At 38.8% G+C, this 20,961-nt stretch overlaps 1 protein-coding gene across 3 annotated transcripts in view; it reads left to right on the top strand.

The window, feature by feature from the left end:
• NCOA2 (nuclear receptor coactivator 2) overlaps positions 1 to 20,961 on the top strand; it is a 175,266-nt gene that overhangs the window by 57,474 nt on the left and 96,831 nt on the right. For all 3 annotated transcript variants that reach the window (XM_057363919.1, XM_057363921.1, XM_057363920.1), the window contains exon 2: positions 1,659 to 1,903. The gene's annotated coding sequence lies outside the window, so the exon portion shown is untranslated. The remainder of the gene's footprint in view (positions 1 to 1,658; positions 1,904 to 20,961) is intronic.

Here is a 20,961-nt window from a genome sequence, read left to right as displayed (position 1 = left end):
CTGATACAGGGCTGCTCCTAATTTACTGCAAATGTGAAGTAAAATGGATTTGCTTAAATTATCTCTGTTAGCTGTATGTGACCTTCATCAGGAATGAAGCTAACCCATTTTTCTTCAGGTCTTCATGGCCTAGAAGTATTTTTTGAGCAGCTGTAGCTTTTCAGGCAGTCATTAGTACCTCTAGGATGAAAATGTCCTAAGAAATGCTGGCTGCACTGTGCTGTCTGATGATGCTGTTTGTACATTGCTTGTAAGTGTGCAACAAAACTGTTGCTGGAGGCAAAGGCAGCTTGCATGGCATGGGATTCACTCCAGCACTGTCCACTCACAGTTGGCCTCCTCAGTGTGACCACTCGGGAGTTAAGATTTGCACTTTGCAATTTTTTCTTGTTTCAGCAAGCTGAATGAGTTAAGCTGTTAAGGGCTGAAAGGGGAGTGCCAGGAGTTGCAGTAAGGGAGGCTGCCTGGTGCTTCCCAGTATAGCATGCTCAGAGTTTTTTTACAACTTTACAAAATGTTAGCCTTTGGGGCTAGGCAGTTGCCTTCAGCTTAATTATTTTTTTGCTGTTAAAATCATTTGGAGCATGTGTGGAAAGTTGTTTCTCATTGTAGATGTTAAAAAAAACATAAACAAATCAAACAAAAAAAACCTAATCTGTTTTTTAGAAATACTCTGTGTCCCTTCCTCCCTTTGAAACAGGGACTAGTAGTCAGAGTGTGGGAAGTGCTAGGGACAGGCACTGGGGAAGAAGAGCAGATTACAAGTCATAGCTTTGCCTTTGGCAGCACTGCAAAATGCTCAGATCTAAACAAACTATAACTTTTAAAAGAAATGACCAATCTTGCATGGGTGTCTTGAGGATGTGAGAACTGTGTGGCCTGGAAGAGGAGGCAGAGGCTGTGCTTGTACTCCAGTGCCTGAGAGCTTTCAGWAGCAAACCCATGGGACAATGACGTGCATCGGGCATTAATGGGGTTCTGGCCCCAGAATGCCCTAAAGTGTGAACAGGGGAGGCAGACCCAGCAGGAGACTGAGGGTTAATATTGGGGAATGAAGGAAGGAGGGGGAGTCAAGGAGAAAATGTGGTGCTGCTGGCCAAGCCTGGAAGTGACTGAGCCAGGAGAGATGAAAATCCTTGGGGGGCAGGGTGAGGAGAGGCTTGGCAAGGGTGCTGAAGATAGGAATGAAGAAGGACCAGCACTTGAATCAACATGGACCGGAGAATATGGCTTGAGGAAAAGAGGCAGAGAAGTTTGTTCTGGAGGGTCTAGAGGTCTTGAATATTAAGTAAATACTCTTTGATTTCARTAGAAGCTCCTTGAGAATGTTTTTAATCATCACCTATGGCTAATTTCCACACAGAGAATAATTTCACATTTGCAGCAAGTTTACTACTACTTTCCCACAAAAGCTTCACAGTACATCTAAAGATTTCAGTCCAGTTGCTGTTTTTTGCAGATGTCAGTGTGACAATGTCTGATGTCTCAGTTTCTTCTTTCTACAAGTGTTGAATGCAAACATTTTTCCGGGTTGCAGTGTTCAAGTCAAGATTATCAAAACAGAGCTTATCTTTGTGAGTCTCTTGYTTGRCCCCTTGTGAGGAAGCCCCTCAATTCAGTTCTCTCCCATGCTGATGTGCTGTCTTTTYTTCTTGCAGGACCCCCGCTCAGTTGCGCACACAGGATGGACTTGCTCTGGGAATGAATCTGGTTGATGCGTTGGGGAAGGCTGTTCTCTGGAGTACCCCTGCCTTCACTCCAGCAGAAGTCGGGACGTGYGTGGCGGACGAGGCAGGGGATTGTAGAAGGCAGGAGCCATTCCRGTGCTCTGTGCAGCTGCATGCTGCCCTGGCAAGCAGGACTCCCTTCCTGGCTGTGTTGCAGACTTCCTAGGTGATGCTAGGTAAGTTGCTCAATCCTAGCTTTTCTCATGTCTTTGCTGTGTCTTTCTTGTGGATGACTTGAGATCTTTGGATCTTACTTGGAACTGGGAACTGGAGGTGAGGCAGTGGGGCTGAGGTTTCCAAGTGTGAGATAAAGCACAATGTAATGCTAAGTGCTGTGAGAAAAAATTAAGTCTGAGTTGTGCCAAACTGGAGAGAAAATTGTCTTCAGAGCTGTAGAATAATTTTGACCTTAAAGCTGTCATTGCTTTAGCTGGGAAGCTAGGAATAACACAGTGATTSTAAGTTAGGAGTAACAGTGTTAGGGTAGGACTAACCATTATGTTGATGGAGCACTCAGCTGCACCGTTGAATTCACAAAGAAATCACTTGTTCCATCTTCCAAAAAAAGTTTGAGTAGTGTGCAGTAAATCAGGTATAGGACCATACTCCAAATGCCAAGAGTTAAACAGATTATTGTTTTGATTAGTGGTAATTTTGTAATTTTTTGAACGGTGCAAAGGTGCTGTGGAAATGGTATGACATAACTGTAATGTATACCATGACACAAAGCAAATAAAGGCAAACTTTTGGTTTTGTGAGACTTAGCTGCTGGTTTTTCGCTCCTATGARTGCTTGCATCTAGGGGTTAGTTTTAGTGTAGACATTTACATCATGTAAGATGATTTGGGGTTTGAGAAGCATTTTTTGATGCTGTCAAGTCAGATAATATATGGACATAAAATCAAAATGATATATAAATTCATCATTCATTGCCGGCACATGACTCTTATGCCTGGTTATTGTATCAGATACTAAGTAGACAGTGTTTGTAATGCCCACTATCAGAATGGCTTGGGGTCAGAATTTCATCTGCATTTCCTCAGGCATGGGGTTTGTATTTTCCCACTGTGATGTCCATAGCTAGCTACAATGCTGTTGTAACCAGTAGATAACAGAGAATTTTTTGGCCAYGGCATGGTTGAGCTGGATATTGTTTTAACTTAGCTAACCTGAATGCAAAATACCTAACATTAGATCAGATTTTATGAATTAACCGGGAGTGTGTCTTCAGTGCCTAAAAACGTAGTGAGATGTTTGCCAGATAAGCTGTTACTCTCTCTATTGCAGGGAAGAGAGGGAGAGATTAAAAAACTATGAGGCTTTTATAATGGCTGAATATTGTATTAAATACACAGAGAAAGAATGTAGGTTCCCCTGCTCACAGGGTATCTGCTACATACGGCTGTGTGAAAGGCTGCACTAATGCTTTAGGTGTTGAGCAATATTTTTGAGTGCTGCTTTCTAAGAAAACATGAGGTATTTYTGTTTGACTGCTGCTGCGCGGTGTGCAAGTCTTTCTTTAAATCTCTGGAAATAAACAAAAAAGGCGGTGGGGGTGGCAGAGAAACAATCGGTATTTTATGAGCAGAAGTTAAAAATGAAATTATTTGCTTTACCTAGAGCATTGAGAATTATGTCGCAATTAGACTGATGCAATAGCACACATTACGAAAGGATGGCAGCGCCGGCTGGAGAGCAGCRCAGGGCTGGAACAGCAGGGGTGTTGTGGGCCTGCAGGGCAGCGCACTGGCACAGCTACACGGGSGAGATTATCAGCTAATGGGAGGCAGGAGCGCCAAGGAAAATAAAAACTCTGCCGTTCCTGCCTATCCCATAAAACGGGGGGGCRGGAGGGGAGAGGAGGAGGGCGACTTGTTTTTATCAATGTGCCTACTTTATTTMAGTGTCACATATAATCCGGTGTGGAAAATGTTTTCTGTTATGTCMAAGAAAGAAGGAATGGAAATGGCAGCTAATTATGAGCTAATATAGTTTGAATGCTGCTAATAAGAGTGGAATTTTACTCTGCTCACTCTGTATCTACAATAGAGAAGTAAAATTTCTTGAGCTGACTGAAACATCTGTTGAACAAATTGGTTCAATTTCATGAGTCTGTTGCTAATTCTGAAAAGTAGGTGGTGTTTTATAAGATCATAGAGTCAGGGGGTTACAGTCCATATTCTTTACTTTTTTGAACTGTTATTAAARTAGGTCATGTTGAAATGTTATGTTTTTATGAATACAGTAATACTGTGGTTAATGTTTCTAGTATTTCAAGCTTTATCTTTGGTTTAAGGAGTTTCTTCACTGTTTTTAATCAATATTAATAATAGTCTTTAAAGCKATGGGTTTCCAACTTTGTATCAAGTTCTTGGTAGTGAAGTTGTTGTAGAATTTAAAAAAAAAATCCTCTTCCAGTGGATTTCTATTTMTATTTTTTTATTTCTGCATTTTTTTCTAATCTGTTGTACTTATGAAGTTTAAATATTAATGGTATTTTAGTTGCTCCTGTTGCTGTTTTCTCATTTGGACTAATTTTTTTCAGTAGCTTTGCAGTTGTGGGAAAAAATGTTGTAGGTAATGAAGCAGTTTATAACTTCACATGGTAGATGCCTAAGAATGTCATAAAGKCAACAGGCTGATGTCATATGAATAATAAGAGAAAAGGGAAAAATTAAAAACAGTTTTTCCAAAATTTTGTTCCCATGTGTCAGAAATATTGCAATTTATTCTCATACTCATACATGCATCTTAAAGTGGTTTAAATTCTCGTGGACATCTCCTAACACTATCATCACTGAAAGGAAATCACAAGTGTAATGTAGATCAAGTTAAGTTCYGTGTGCTTTACTGTTAAATATAAAAAAATCAATGCAAGTTCTTCCTATGTGCTAGTTGTGACTGGCTGTAATACTTTGGCCCATTTAAGGGGGAGAGCTGGACTTTAGACAGTGAATATATACTTTCTTTGTAGCACGTATATTACATGGAAGATACAAGACTGGCATTAAGCATGTGCATTCAATGTTAGTTGTGGCATTTTCAGCTTGGTGGTCAGGTCAGGGTGTCTGCTCAGAGTAGCTTACTGTATGAGGGATGTGAATGAAAGTTGATAATACTCCCTAATGTCACTTAAAAAGTAAATGAAATGGTCKGTTAGAAACCAGCTGTAATGAAGCTTTAATATTTGTTAATTATGTAGTAGTTTGTTGTTCTTTAAAGTAGAAGATAATGGAAGTATAAATAAGAGGGATAGCAGTGTGGAATATCATTGCTTTTGAGGGATTGCTGGGCTGAGGAGGAATGGAGAGGTAGTTGGAGTTTTCTGGAGGTGCACATGAATACTGGCAGGGCCAAAAGCTGCCCCACTGCTGAGAAGATGTTGCAAACTCCCCATGTGTAGTTTTTGTCCTTGGTTCAGCTCACTGAAGCTACAGATGACGTTCATGAAATGAAGTGAGGGAAAGTTTTGTGGCTGAAATCCTGTGCCAAGTCTTTTTGAAGTTGTATGCAGCAGCTGTGCTGTAGCTAAAGAAAGGCTTTCTTTGCCTCCATCRTAACATCTGCATGGTCTTTACAGCAGAATTGTTCCACTGTGATGTGTTATTTTGCTAATCTGGGTTGCCTTCATTAAATCCTTTTTTTCTTTTTCTTATTAGAAATGCTCACATTGCTTTGGGAAAGAAGTTTGCAAAAATCTGRACTTGAGCACTTCTATGTAGAAACAGTAGGCTTCAGTCAAAAAGTCAGAAGATGAGTGAAGACTTTGTAGCTCAGTGAGTCTCTTTAATCTGGGCAGCTCTGGATGGACATAATGAGCTGGCTTTTTATGTGCCCTCTCTTGTTTGGAGGTTMGGGCCTGACCACAGGGCCAGTTTTTTGTGGAGATGCCACAAACGTGGCATCACTACAGTAGCATTGGTCTGACAGCTTCCAGAAGTGTGTGGCTCACACCCTCTGTGCTGAGGTGTTACCCCTCTCCCCCRTGCCTGTGCTGCTGCAGCCACAACTCTGGGCTGAGCTGGCTCAGGGAGCCAAGCCAGAACTCAACTCGCTGTGTTTTTGATGGGGTCACTTGAGCTCTTTAAGCTTCCTACCTGCAGAGTTGGAGAAATGTCTCTGTTAACCTGGAAGAGATGGATGGCAGGACCAGCSTCTTGCAGTTGTAAGTTGCTTTCAAAACTATGCCTTGTCTTCAAGCAGGAGAAGGCAACCAAGGGAAGTGTTTTTAAGAAGTACCTGAGCTTGTGGGTATACTCTGTTTACTTTTAACGTTAAATAGTGAGAAATCAATCAATCAATCAATCAATCAATCAATCAATCAATCAGGTATAATTCAATTTGAAATTTTAGCTTTAGTATTTCTTTTAGTTGAAGGTTTTTGCACAAGGACTTTTAAACTGAATTTTTATTTAATTTTACAGCGTGAGATTAAGAGGTCTGTAATTGTTCACTTAGCACTGTGAATTCTTAAAGCTAAAGGGTGGGACCTAATGGTGTGAAATGAGAGAYTGTGGTCTTGGAGAGCAAAACAGAGGCAGCAGAAATGCTGTCCCTTCTCTCTGTGAGGAATTGTGATGTTATTGACTCCAAATACCTTGCTTTTATCGGGATGCATTTGTCTCAAGCAGTATGTCCCAAACTAAAAGAAAGGAATACACTGTAAATACACTGTAGGAGGAATACACTGTAAATTATCTGGAGGGGTGGGGGGGTGTTTGGTAAGAATTATCACATTTTATCATCAGGAATTACTGGATATCCATTTGCTTTCTGGTTGAACAGTATGATCAGTCTTCCTCTGTAATCTTGTAGGAAAATGACCGTACTGGAAAAGCAAGAGTGCTGATTTACGTAATTGTACCCATTGCAGAAGTTTGGTTTGTGAGTTCCAATTAACATAAATAAGCAAAATGAGAGAAAYGGACGGGAAACATGCTCCTACCYATTAGGGTTGTTAAATAATATTTTSAAAATTATCTTCTAGTCAAATTGTGATTTTCCTCAATTTATGCTGGTAAGGCCGTGGTTACTCTCCACACTCAGTGTCTATGAAATTAAACATATACTTGCTGCAATGAAGAATGAATACTACACTGTGCAAAATARTAAAGCTGCTATTGCAAATCACTTGCGGTACTGCTTATTGAATGGAAAAAGATAGATCTGCCTGCGTGTGTAGTTCAGAGTGCAGCTGGCCTCCTCATCTGAGAGTGACCACGAGCACGTCACCAGGGACTTGGCACGCCCCAGTGGTAGCTGAGCATTTCAGTCTCACTCGTGAAAAACATGTTTCCTAATGCCTAAGGAGTACAGCKTGGTCCTAGAAATAGATATGCTTGGCAGCAGTTGTCCAAAATATGCATTTTATCTACACATTTAAAACTAGTTAGCAAAACAAAATCTTCAAGTCAGTAAAACTGAGCACGTTTAATGCATTCTGATTCCAGTGACGTTACTGTGAGGTAAAGGCAAGCAGACCATGACTTGTTTCAAAAACAGGAAGCACCTACATTTATATAAAATTGCATAGTTTCAGCTGTCATAAATGTGGTTTCAATGCAGTTACAGGAGTAAAGCCCAAAGTAGTTATAACCAACTTACTTCCTCTTCCAGTCAAAGTGCAAATAGCCATATAATTAACAATCTGTGGCCCGTTTCTCTAGCTGGGTTAAGTATTCTGTTTCGCCTGTTCAGTCACTGTATAAACACAGAGGGAACTTGACTTGCTTAAGAACATTTTAAAACACAAATATCCCCAGTCATAACCAGATCTGCAGATTCACAGTAGAGGGTCTTCAGTTGCCCCTCGAGCTTGGCAGCAGCACTGAGACCTGTGAGTGTGGCTGGCACACTGCCAGGCTCCTTGGAGAAGAGCGAGYCTTGCCAAGTTGGCTTCTCGCCATGGTAAACTGCATGGGGCAGCAAAACCTGCTGCAGAGCTGGTAGACAGTTTTTCTCTTTAGGGACTTCCCTTCTTACATTCCATTACAAATTGGCTTTATTCAAAGTCTTTTATCATTAATTTTTTGAGGACTGATTGCTCAGCTTTTTTGGACAGCTTTTTTCTGAGTTAATTCACCCATCCTGCCTTTGACTCTACTCATACACTTAGTGTGACAGAAAAGCATGAGAACAAAAGGATAAGAAAGAGTTCTTCTTCTGTTCCCTTACACTCTYGGGTTGGTTTAAATATGCTTTAGGCTGCTTGGGGAGCTATTGAGGAGAGCCAGGAAAGGCCTGTCACACTCTCTGTCTCTGCTGATATCATGCACTTGAGCAGCAAGTACCTACTGAATATTGCCCATGTACACTGCTTACTGGAAAGAGCCATTGAGGAGTCTTTCCAGGGAAAGTTTGCTCACCCAGGAGATTTTCTGCAGGGAAGCACTGCAGAAAATGAAGCTGCAACACAGGCTGTATACGGTGATTGAGAGTGTGCCTTTTCTTCATGTGGTAGCTAGCACTACTGCATTTTCCAAAGCCCTGTGAGAAACCTTTAGGCAGAGCTCAACAAAGATTATTCTGTCCTAAACATAATATAGAACATTTTCCTTCCCTTTCCTGGCTTTYCTCCTCATTTATCAGATAAATAGTGGAATATAATAAATTCATAGTGACTGCCTTTTGTCTTTATGCCTTAAAAAGATTGTTTCATCCTGTCCCAAGGTTTTAATTTCTAAAGGGAAAGCTGKCAAACCCATTTTGTTGTCACTGGAACAACCAGAAAAGCTACATAAATGACCAGAACCTTGACTCATGTTTGAATGGAGTTTWGAAAAGCAGTCTTAACAGCCTCTGTGTAACAAACAAGATATGTGCACCAGTGACTGCAAAGGGAACAGAAATCAGGACAGAGTTCTGCTTTGAGCTCCCTAGTGTTTTTASCTATGATGTAGCAGGACAGACAAGGGAAGACCAAAGAAACTGAAAACTACTTTGAATCTCGTAAAAAAAAATTCATGGTTGTTACCTATATTGAAGTGTTTCTTTCTTTCTAAAATAAAATTTGGAAACTCTCAGGACACAACAGGTTTATAACATTTTTAACTGTATAAAGGATTTCTTCCTATTATTCCAGTATTATTAAAAGAAGAGCTTACTGCTGCCACTCTGAAGAGGATGGTTGCACAGTTTGTGCTGCTGTATCTGCTTACTCTGTGTCTGTAGGTAATAATTTATCACAACATCAATATAACATTACCTTCAGTCATTCAGAAAAGCCTTATCTTAGGTGCTTGCCAGAGTTACTCATGTGTTTCTTTGCTCAGCGTGACATGGCCATATTTTCCTTCATGGCTTAGTTCCTACCCAGGCACAGGTGATGAAATGTGCTCACATTGCGCTGTGTTTTATCACTGACTGAAGGGATTGGACCGAGCTGTGTTGTAAAAGAGGACAGTAGGGCCAGTCAGTTTGTTGCAATGAATGGATTGCTCTTATTCGTGGAGGAATATCGTCCAAACAGTGGTCTCTGGGCCAAGACCAGCCTACAGGAAATTTCCATCTGCTCTGCTTTTTACCAAAGGAGATGGAGARCAGCTTTGCTGCAGCAAATGCTGCCCAGCAACTGGACTGTGTTGGAGGCTTGCCACAATCCAGTTCAGAGGGCTGGCTCTGAGGGAGTGAAGGAGCCTCCCTTCTCCTGTGGTCCAGCTTTATTTCCAGGATGACATCTTGATAATATTTCTAGGATGGCCACTTGTGGCATGTGCAGGCTGGCCAGGGTGGTGACTACCTCAAGGACTAGGAAGTGAAGTCTGTGAGAATTAGCTGGTGGGAGGTTTTGCATCCAACCACTGAAATGTAATTGCCAACTCCTTGTAATAAGTGACCTCCTTTAACAGAAAACCACATCCTTTAAAACACTTCATTAAAAATGCYCTTATCAATTACAAGCTCCCATGCCATATAAAAAGCACCTTATTTGCATATGAASTAATTCAGATTCAAACTTCTAATTTTCATTTGAGAAGTCAAATACTAATTTTTGAATGGATTTTGATAATATAGTTTTATATTGCCTTTTAGGAGAAGTGCAAGATTAATTTGAGACTGTAACTATTAAACCCAAAAAGAATATGGGACGATTGAAAGCTCTGTGTGTATATATACATATATATATATATATATAACAATAGTAATATTAATAAAATGTATAAAATTGTAGGTGTACTCTTCATTGTCATGCAGCAGTAGTCTATAAAATTCTTATTATCCTGCGATAATATACATATCCATTACCTTTTTAATCTCTGCAGATCATCCAAAACAAACAGTTCTAACAATTGTCTCCACACTTGGTTTGGTGTTTTTGTCATCATAAGGTTTTAAATAGTAAATTAAGATTTAGAYTCTTATATAATTTACAGATTTTAACTTTAATATTTTTTCAGATTCATTGTTTTAAGAATTTTCACMCCTTGGAAATCATTAAGTTCTTGTACTAATGAAGATAGTTCAGGTGAAAGTGAAACAATAGAAAAATCGTGTACAAATTGGGTTGCATCTTTGAGATCTCAACTTACTGTAACTCACTCAGGTGATGGTAGAAGAAATTTGTTACTTTTGTGTATATATGAATTTATACAAATAATCTGGATCACTTAATTCTAATACAGCCAAACTGAAATATATGCATTGTTGTAAGGAGTTACTGCAATTGGCTTGGTCTCTAATTGTATAGCAGAATCGTTGTTCTTAAATAAAACTGGAAGGAAAACGTTCTGTGTCACAGATGTGCTCATGTCATTGCTCTGTGGACCTACATAAAATCCTGGTACTTGTAAATTCTCCTGAGCCTCCTCAGGTTCCTGTGCTTTCTGGTTCTGGCATGAAAGATCYCTTTGCTGGCTACAGACTGTTTCTCTTTATCAATGAGGCCTGCATGAGTCAACTAACCACATGACCAAGATTGGTGTTGAACTCTCCCAATTGCCCCAGTAATACAAAGAGTAATATMTATTCCTGCTTAGTTGCAAACCTTCTAAAATAACTTTCTGCATTGTAGGAAAATTAGAAGAGATGGACTAACTKACATGAAATACTGAGTGGCTTTATAGCATTTCCATGCTACTGGATCATCTTGGGGTTGAGTCAGAATTCCCAAATTCTCAACTTCACTTCAGTCTTTTAATCTCCTGATAAGCTGTTGCTCTAGTTGTTTGAGCTCTGCTCTAGATCAGACACTTCTGCCAAGGTGAAAAATTTCCRTGTGTTGAGACATGTTGTAGATACCTTTGGGTACCTTCAGCCTTCCCTTTTGTGTTCTTAAGAGTCACTTTTGTTGCCTTTGTTTCTTTTTTATACTGAGCTTTTCTCACTGTTCATTTTGCTGCTGATAAGCTGAGTGGAATAGGTTTCCTGTAACAGCATCCATCTTGCTTTCCCCTGGGTGAAAGACTATTCACTTGTTCCTGGCCTGGATCGTAGGTGATACCARTCCTGTTAACAGATGCCTGAATGCTGTGTCTATATGTGCACAGAGTTTGGTTTTTTTTTATATTTATGTATATCATATATATAATAAATATCTGTGTTGTATAGAATTTTGTGTAATATATAATAGCTGATATCTGACATATGCCAAAATGTTTCCCAGTTAGATAAATTTCTTTMATTCCTTTAAAATACTGACTTCTGTTTTACTTTGGTTTTTAGTTATTTCTCTACAAGAAATGAAACGTTAACAGTAGCTTTTTCTGTTTTCCAAACATTTCACTAAGACTGATCAGTTTATGGAAGTAATATATGACTTCATGTATAGCATTCTAAAGAGATGTGCTTGCAGACCTAAGGTCTTGATCTTTGCTGTAAGAYCTGCTAAGTAAAGTCCTATGGTCTTTGCTGTACCAAAGAGGTGGGATGGTAGACTRCATTTGCTTTAAAATCTTGATGTAAAAATTGATGTATTTATTTGGGTAATTTTTATTGTCTCTTAGTAAAATACTTGTCTTCATAACTATTAGAATTTTGTATGTGAGCATATTCTATTACCTGCTTGGAAGTGGCTTAATGCTGTTATTTGATTGATTATTCTCTGGTTTATATTACTTAACTGATTGCAGTGGCAAAGGCTGGCTTATGTACTCTTGTTACATTTACAAAGGGTTTAGCAACTAAGAGTCAAATGTGAAAYGGAGCAATGCAACTATTCATGCAAGTGCTGACTTGTGTTTATATTCCTGAAGGCTGAACACACTTGTATAAATGCTAGATAAAAAATAATTTTAAATATCACAAATCTATCWCAGTTCTTAGATTACAGTAAAATACATATCTGTGGAAAAGTGTATCTCCTATTACAAGTTCAATGGGGCCTGTGTCTGTTTCTCTTTAAAAACTGTCTAGTAAAATGTACAAGATGGATTTAAATATTGTGGTATTACTTTAGGTGATCAGGTAGTATAGCCAGCTGCTCAGTTGGGTCCTTATAAGTTAGCTTTCTGTGAAACAGTAAGAAGGTCAAGTGTTCTTTATTTTTAGCCTCTTTTTCTAAAGAAACAAGGCTCATGAGGTCACACCGTGTACTTGTGTAGATGCACCCATATCCCTTCAACATCGCTCATTATGTTTTGAACCTRTTGCTGATTTTGATCACATTTTTTGGCACAGTGGAGAGCTCGAAATTCAGATCCCACAAGTTTGATGAAAATAAGTAGCTGAGTATTGGTGGAACGACCTAAAGGTGCCCTGACAGAGGAAAAGGTTGCAGCATGAAATAATCTTATTAGTTGTCTGGGAATCCTAGTGATGGGAAAAGTGAAGCTTTAAACAAATGTCCCAGCTGTGGGAAAAGTTTTCTTCAAAGCTTTCACCTTTCTAGACACGAAAGTCAACCAACCAGGAGGTATAAATCTGTGGGAGATGAGGCTTAATTAATTCTGTTGTTCATGGAACTACTTGTTCCGTTGATATTTAATATTAATAATATCAGTAGCATAAATGTTTCCGTGCAGTGTATTTTTGCATATTTAATTCTTAAGATAAAATGTATAGGGATATTCTTATGACAATCCTAATTTTCAGATACATTCTTTACTTTCACTGTGAACATTAATTTAAACGTTTACAGAGCGTCTTCTCTCCCTATTGGCAGAAATTGAGCAGTCCTTTCTCCTTACTTTTAAAATGACAGATACTGTGAATGCTTTCCAGCTYTGTTTTGCATGTGGTTCTGGATTGCAACGAGCCAGAAATGCTGGAGAATTCATGGCTCTATGGTTGTGCTCCAAGGGAGTTAACTGGGAAGAACAAGGTCGGTACAGTACGCTTGCTGAATATGGAAATAATAACAATTATAAAGCTAACCAACAAGAAGTGTATTCTTAATAAAATGTGTGGGTTTTTTCAGTGTAATCATATGACTATATGTACAAAAATTGCTTTGAGAGTAGGTCAAAGATTACGCATAGCAGAGACTTGTGTGATTGGTTACGAACAAGCGAAAATAGGGTAAACTTTTGACCCGGCAGCAGCAAATGGAACTGTGTAAAGCACCTACAGATGGCAGGATTTAAYGTATAGTCGGTCTCTCGCCCTTTCACAGCAATTACGATCATATTACAGCAGGCACTGAGGGGAATGTGCTCTGCAACTCTAATACAGTGCGTCTTTGAAAGTTTTGAATATGCAGTTGCGTTTTGTTTTTGTAGGGCCATCAATTAGCTTAGCAAGAAGAATTCCACTTTTGTTGCTGGTGTTTGACTTGACGAGTTCCTGATCAGCGTGCCAAGTCCATTTGGAACAAAAAAATCATTTGAACAGGCTGAATAATTTCAATAATTCAGGCTGCAGTAGAYACATTGCTAAGCTTGAAAGACCCGGTGAAAGTTTTTATGCTGTTGTGCTGCTGATGTGGGCTTGAAGGGATGAGGAGAATATGGTTCCAGAGAGGGGTCTGGGAAACAACATTTCCAACCAGCTTCTTGGATTCTTGTGTAGATTCATGCATCTTCCTGATTGAGTTTTAAGCTTGCAAAATTTAAAGTTCTGAAAGACCGGTCAGTAAAATGCTTATTTGACAATACTGTGGCATTTAGACATTTGAGTGGCTTTTGATTTTGTTTGTGCATRTGAAATAGGTGGCAAATTAGAAGAAGTGAAAGTGTTGTGAATTAGAAACCAACGATTGCCGTTTTCCTGTAAATTTTGTCAGTTACGAAATCAGAAGCCCGGTTGCACTTTTGGCACAGAGTGATAGTTCTGAAGTCATCCGAGCATATTTTGTGTAATTCACTGCCTTTCGGGTGTTTGTGTGTCTTGTGTATGTGCATGCGCAGACTTCTCCCACAGTTGTTTTTTTTTTTTTTTTTCTATTGTGCTTTGACGCATCGGTATTTGGGAAAGGAGTCTGAGTTAAAGAAGGCACGCTCCCTTCTAGTTGTGATCCAGCCACTATCTCCCTTTCCTTGTCTTTGCATTGCCTTCTGGCCTGTAATCTGATGCGAGTGCCAGATGTGGGGAGGTGGAGCAGAAGCAATCCAAGCTTTTTAGACCATTTCATGGAGGGGGTTATTTTATTATATTTGTGGTTCACAAAAATTTTCCTTTGGTTTTTCAGAATGACTTCTACGGAGAGTAGAAATTGCAAACATATGGTAGTAAGCTGAATAAGATACTGGAAAATGCTCTTTGGAGGGAGAATTTTCAAATACTGATAAAGCGTGGTTGGTCGGGTTTGCCTTTTTTTTCCTTTTAAATCATGCTGAAGCTTGCACTGTACATAGACTGCTGGCTGTAATTCCATTTCTTTTTGGAGATGAATTGTGTTCATTTTAGCCATGCCTGTACCTGCAGCAAAGAGCTGCTCCAAGCTTTCAGGCATTTAAGTGGCTCAGTGACTGCTACTACATGAGTCTAATCTGGTCACACAAGATTTTGAAACTTTCTGGTTGTTAAAATACAGTGAAATGAAAACTACTCTCCTCAAATGCCAAACAGCACACAGTGTCATAGATTCATTYCTTCTCTAGTTTTTTAACCTGCTTCCACGGAAAAAAATCCACCGCCAAAACAAACTTTAAATCAGATAAAAACCCCACTGGTGCATTCCCTTCTTTTGGGGTGACAGCCTACAGATCACCAGGTTGGGGTTGCACTCAAAATTTGCCTGGACCTGTTATGTCCCAGCTCTCAGAGGGGGCTCATGGCCACAGTGCKGCCCTGTGCTCCCTTACAGAGGCTGGGCTGGGGCTGTGACAGTGGCCTCTGCCAGAGATAGTGCACAGTTACCCCACTGACCTCATTAAAATATAATTGAGTAACCTTAATCTAAAGGTAGTAGCATAATTTTTCAGTGTGAGGTGGTTGTCTGTTGCGTTCCTGACTTTAATGTATCTGGGCTTGTTTGCCTGACAGCTGTTTTGCCTGGAAGTAGGGGCAGTAATTATCAGCTTTCTGCCTTATAAGTTCCAGCTTCATAGAGGTATTCTGAATTTGTTGTACTTGTGAAATGCAGAAACCAAAAACAACTGCATAGAAAAAAGATTATCCTTAATATATGGAGTAGRAAAGGAAATGAACTAAAGAGGTGGGTTTCATGCTTGCGAAAGAAAGTGATTTTCAGAACCAGAATATTCTTGAGTTTTGTCTAGTTATATTCTTGTTCTTTCTGAAGTACAAAAAGCTATTCAAATGTTATTACTAAAATGTTATTATTGAAATATTATTGAAATATTATGGGATTATTCCYACAGTGTCACTGATTAAAATAGAAATCTAATTGGAGGATGTGCACTTTTCACAGCTATTATGTAAATAACTAGTTTTGTATTCCAGTACCTGAAATATCCTCAACAATTATAGTTACTTGATGAGTACCCTGTATGCTGCTTTAAAATGTAAAATGCATTAACACATCAGCCAAACTGGGGGTATATTAAACCTGTAACAGTGACCTGTGCTTTATAATGCCTGCATATTCTTCTTTTAATTCTGATCATTATTTCGTGTCAATAGGGGAGATGATCATATTTCGTAATTATTGCTGGAAATCAAATAGTTAAAATGACTCTTCTAGTATTGCTCAAAGCTAAGTACGAAGGTTTCCATTATGAGTGGCACAAAAAGTTCTTATCTACCCTTCGGTAAGTAGGTGAAACGCCTGTGTGCAATAAGGGTAAGCTCAGTTTCCTTTTAGTGTTATCTAAATACCTAATTTAGAGCCTTTGTAGGTGCTCTGAAAGAGTAACTGACAAAAGCTGTCATTCCTTACATCCCCACCTTGCATACAGATTCAGGTAAAATGGGGAGCTTTTTCTACCTCCAGAAGACAATTTTCCAAACCTGGTGGAATCTTTCCTTGTTGTCCTGTATCAAGGCATTGCTCGCCTGTGTCAGTACTTACCTGGTTTAACTTGGGCTTGAAATTAGTGTGRCAGGAGGGCATCATCACCACCATGCCAGCAATATTTAGGTTTCTGTAAGTGAACTATTGTCACAAGAGTATTTTGAATATTGGGAAGTGTTTAAGTTGTCAATAAACCAYTGTATAATCATTGCAAATAAAGTAATACACAGAATATAGTCATAGTATGTAGTATAACACAGCTATTTTCATGCTGCTTGCCAAGGTAAGTGCTGGCTGTGTAATTGGAGGATAAAAGYAGTAATTTGCCCATATAGATCTAACTAAAAGAACATTTTTTCTTGATACATTTASGTTTCTAGTGGAAGTGTAGACAGAGTTCAGATTTAGATCTTTTCCCCCACAAAAAGTATCAAAATCAAGRTGAAATATTTGTTACAAGCAAGCATTGAATTTGATTCTCTTCATTTATAAATGAGGGAGGACTTCTGCAAATCTCCTGAGGTGTGTGATCTTCTCAGATTTTCTCTWCTTCCCACCCAAGCTGTGAAGGATACTGCCTTTGCACAATGTCTGTGACTTAACATATACCTTCAAAGTAAAAAAAAACAACTAGACACAATCATTTTCCCTAAGACATGGGAGTTGGGTCAGTACATACCTTCAACAGAAGAGAGGGAGACAGGAGCATGACATTTGTGCCCCTGTTGGCTCAGGGAACGGTTTTGACCTCCTGACAGTCAATCCTGAGGAGCAGTGGGATCACTGGTAGGGTGCAGATTAGTGAAAGCTGATTGGCACCAAGCACCAACCCTTCCCATGTTTGTAGACGTGACCACTTACAGCTAATAAGCTTATAATAATTTCTGCTTAAGCAGAGGTGGTGAAAGTAGCAGTGAAAAAAAGGTAAGGAGCTTAAATACGGAGAAGGTATGGGGTGAATTGTGATGAAACACGTGCCCTATGTGTGGTAATTGTCCCTCACCCTTTGCACGAGGGCTTGTGTCCAGTCCTCAATGCTGATACTCCTATTTACACACCACCTGTAGGGTAGGGGAATCAGAGACTCAGCTCCAACAAGAAGCTTTGCCTATCTCTCCATTCCATCAAATATTTTTGAAGTTGGGCATGAACATAAGACTTTTGAGGTTTTCTTGTAAATCTTTGCAGGAAATTATTCATGAGGGGCACATTTTGTTTCACTGTCTGAAGGGCTTCACTTACACCGAGGAATTGTGGAATGTATTTTGTTTGGTCTTCTGAACAAGTGGTTTTGTATTTTGAAAGCTTGAAAAGTTCTCTTCTCTTAATCAGATTGCTTTCCTGATTGGAAAAGAGCACATGCCTACTTTCCATTTGTTACCTAAATGGAGTAAATTCAGCTTGTAGAGGCTTGGGAAGAAGAGAAGGATTTAAAATGATTCCCCTTTAATTAATCCCAGGAAAATTCTGGCAAATCTGTCTTTTCTTAGTTCATGCTGCATTTCTTTAAACTCCATTTCATTCTGATCACAGACAAGTAAGGATGAGTTTTTTTCTCCCCATGATGATACTTTGATTTTGTAGTAACTAGGTTTTGGGTTTACCTCRTTTTAGTACATACATCAGAGGAGTATGTATTTTTTGGGGATTTGTTTTTTCTTTTTAAAACCTAATTTTCTGTAAAGGAAACATTTYGATGGTGGTGTTAGTTAAATCTAGCTTTGAAGTGCTGACCTTTTATGAAACAGTGTTTTGCTGCCAATTGTTCTAAGCCAGTGGTGATAACACTGGTGATAATTTTTTCCCCCTGTAAAATATAAATCTTTGGTTTGTTTAAACATTCATGTTATTAGAACAGAGTAAGCTCCCTCTGTGGCAGATTATAGTACCTTCTTTCTTTAGGGAAAAAGAAACAAACACAAGCAAAACAAAGAAACAACCCAAGGCTTATTGCTTTTTTTTATCTTTCTTGGCTAACACATAAGACCTTGGGTCCTACTATTGCTGCACTTCAGAGGGCAGCTGAACAGATAATTTATACATGTTGTATGCTTCTAAGTTCTTAGCAGTGTGAGACAGCATAAAGATTCCATCCTGAAAAGTAAAGAATGTTCTGAGCTTACTTCAAGAAAGCATTTGCTCATAATCTTTGCAGTTAAGGCCATGAATGGAGCCCTGTGCTTAAGTTAGGTAAGGCAGTTCAGAGAATTGCGAGGCTTAAGTATTTAATCCAAAGCATTATTGCCGTGGTGTTAACTAACAAACTGTCTTCCCACTGCTGCATTCTCACAAATGTTCTCATACATAYTTACGTATTGGTTTGAATTTGTGACTAAACAGTTTTCTATACAAAGCTTTTTACATATATACTTTAAATAAAACGTATTTTTTTCAGAAGTTAAAGTTAATTAACACCAGGGGTAGCACCATTTTTTTAGCATATAAAAAAAGGGAGTATTTCCTAGAACAGTTAATGTGGTTAGTTCTGGTTTACATACCTTGAGTCCTGATAGTGTATCTTCTAGGAAAGTTGCTGGAAATAGAATCAGTCTTTCTAAAATGTATTATTTTCTACTGTTCACCTCTCTSTGCAATTTTTATAGTAGTATACTAGAACTGCTACTACTTTCTTCAGGTTCATTCTGGTATCTAGTATGGTCTTCAGGAGCATCTTGTGGAAGACTGCTTTGTTTTCATCCGTCTTTAGCAGATCCTGGTGGCTCTGCCTGTGAATCCAGTGCCCTTTCCAGAATGCTTCCACRGGATTGTTCTGGAGCATTCCTGTGGTGTCCTGCTACCACATATCTATAGTTAGTAATTTGTTCTCCTTTCTCACCCAGGMATATGTTTAGATTTTCTGTATTTTTACAGAGCTAACATCCGTCATGCTTTCTCGCGGGTTTAATTGAGGTTTAAGGCAGTACCTGACTCTTATAGTGTCGCTGTAAGTCACAACCTGAATCCAAAAGGCAGAGTGCCTGGTAGTACCCACATAAATACACCTGGTGTACTAAATGACCTTGAATAGGTAATTTTATGTCTCTGTTCATCCTGAGATCTATAAACTTCCGATAATAAAACATATATCCACCTTTGCAAAAGCTCTTTGAAATCCATGAGTTAAAGGTATCCCATAAGGTCAAAATATGAATTATTTATTGCTACATGACATGCACAGCATGCAGACTGTAAGGTTATAGATATCTTGGCTGTTCCTTTTTCCCCTGAGAATAAAAGTCATACCTTCAGAGCTCTAACTTAAAAAGAAGGATTCATTGTATGAAATCTAATATAATTTTATGTGTATGAGTGTGAGATAATAATGGAACTTTGGTTTCTCCAAGGAATTGGTTTCAAGTGTGAATACCCAGCTTCCTCTGAGAGGTGCAAATGTAGTTTTCAAAATAGTAAACATTTTTGAAATAAAGAATGAATATAAGAAGACTAGAAAGAATAGTCAGAGGTGAGATAAAGACGTTTTGAAGTAATCAAATTGGGTTTAGAAGTAAGCAAATTAGAATTTCATGGCATCAAAGTTGTGGTGAAGTTACTGCAGGGTTAGAGATGATCACTTCCAAGTGATTACTACTGCTTGTAGCCATTTGTTTTCTAATTGACATGCCAACAGTGTGCTTTAAAATAAACTGATTTGTCCTTTAGTATGTTTCCTAGAATTTGTTGCAGGTCCTACTTGTCATCAAAAAGTTGTGTTCTCTGCTTACTRTTTACATTATTTATTYTATTAATTTAGGTATGTGCTATATATGTGTCTATGCAATATAGCTTATCTTGAATATAGATATAGGTRGATAGAGATACAAATCATCCAGAGAGCAAGAACRGGCATGTTGCAAGAACAGGCCTTTRCACTTCAATGTGAACWTTYTCAAACGTACTCAGAAATCAGTAGGCAGCCATCACAGSTTTTGTAGAACTGCTATGCATGTACTTGCTGACATATGCTAYTTTCATAATTGGGTTTCCCTGTAAGTTTTGGCCTCAGAAAGARTGTAAGGAATAGTCTTCTGTGGAGCATGCTTAAAATTACCTAGAAATGAGATCTGTGACATTAGCATAAATCTCAAGTGCTTGGCCTTTAATTCAAGTCCAGATATTAGGTCAAATTTGTATCCAGCTAAAGCCAAAAGAGCTTTTAACTGTTTAGAATAGGCAGACTTTCTAGTGCTGACAATGGAGGCAAGAGGGTTCCTGCACAGGGGATAGCAGACTCAAGGATAGGTTTGGTTCTCTACTGCATTTTTGGATAAAGGGCAGTTTTACAGCTGAAGTTATGTCCAGTTGAAAAGATTGGGGAAATGTTACYGGAAATCAAATTGTGATGGAGAAGGGAAGCAGTGCTATTCCCAAGAGTTTTTTCAGAAAATTGTTCAAAGAACAATTGCTTCTACATGCCAATACATTTGGTTTAGAAGACTGTACTTTTAGACCACAGTAAAGTGGCCGGTTAAAAGGAGACATCTGCTTGGAAGTATTTCCCTTTATGTTGCCTTCCATATTGGTTCTCTGCCATTGCACCTTAGGCATTGTTTTGCATATTCTTTGTATTTATTGGATACTTTCATCTAGCCCTCCTCACAGCTGTAGAATCTGAGGTCTTGGCTAGTCTGATTTTTCTTATCTACCCACCACTTTGACTCTAAAGAATGCTGAGATACTTCAGGCTATGTATTTATAAAGGTGATTCATCTGTATAAATTTACATATAGCGCAGATATTAAGTGATTGTGATGTATTAGAGGTTGCAGGGATACTGTGACGTGGAAGCTTCCTTAAAATCTCAACCCTAAATGGGGTTTGTCACTTCTTTCTCCTTATCCTTCTCAGTAATCTCCATTTCAAATACAAATGTTCTTGACAGTGTTAAGTAGGGGATACCCAGTTCAATATTTCCTTTGCTGGTTTTTCCCCTTGTATTATGAAATA

The sequence above is a fragment of the Malurus melanocephalus genome, unplaced genomic scaffold (assembly GCF_030028575.1).
Source record: "Malurus melanocephalus ecotype Western Australia unplaced genomic scaffold, MMel_1.1 scaffold_32, whole genome shotgun sequence".
Taxonomy (NCBI): Eukaryota; Metazoa; Chordata; class Aves; order Passeriformes; family Maluridae; genus Malurus; species Malurus melanocephalus.
This window is presented reverse-complemented; position numbering and strand designations above follow the sequence as displayed.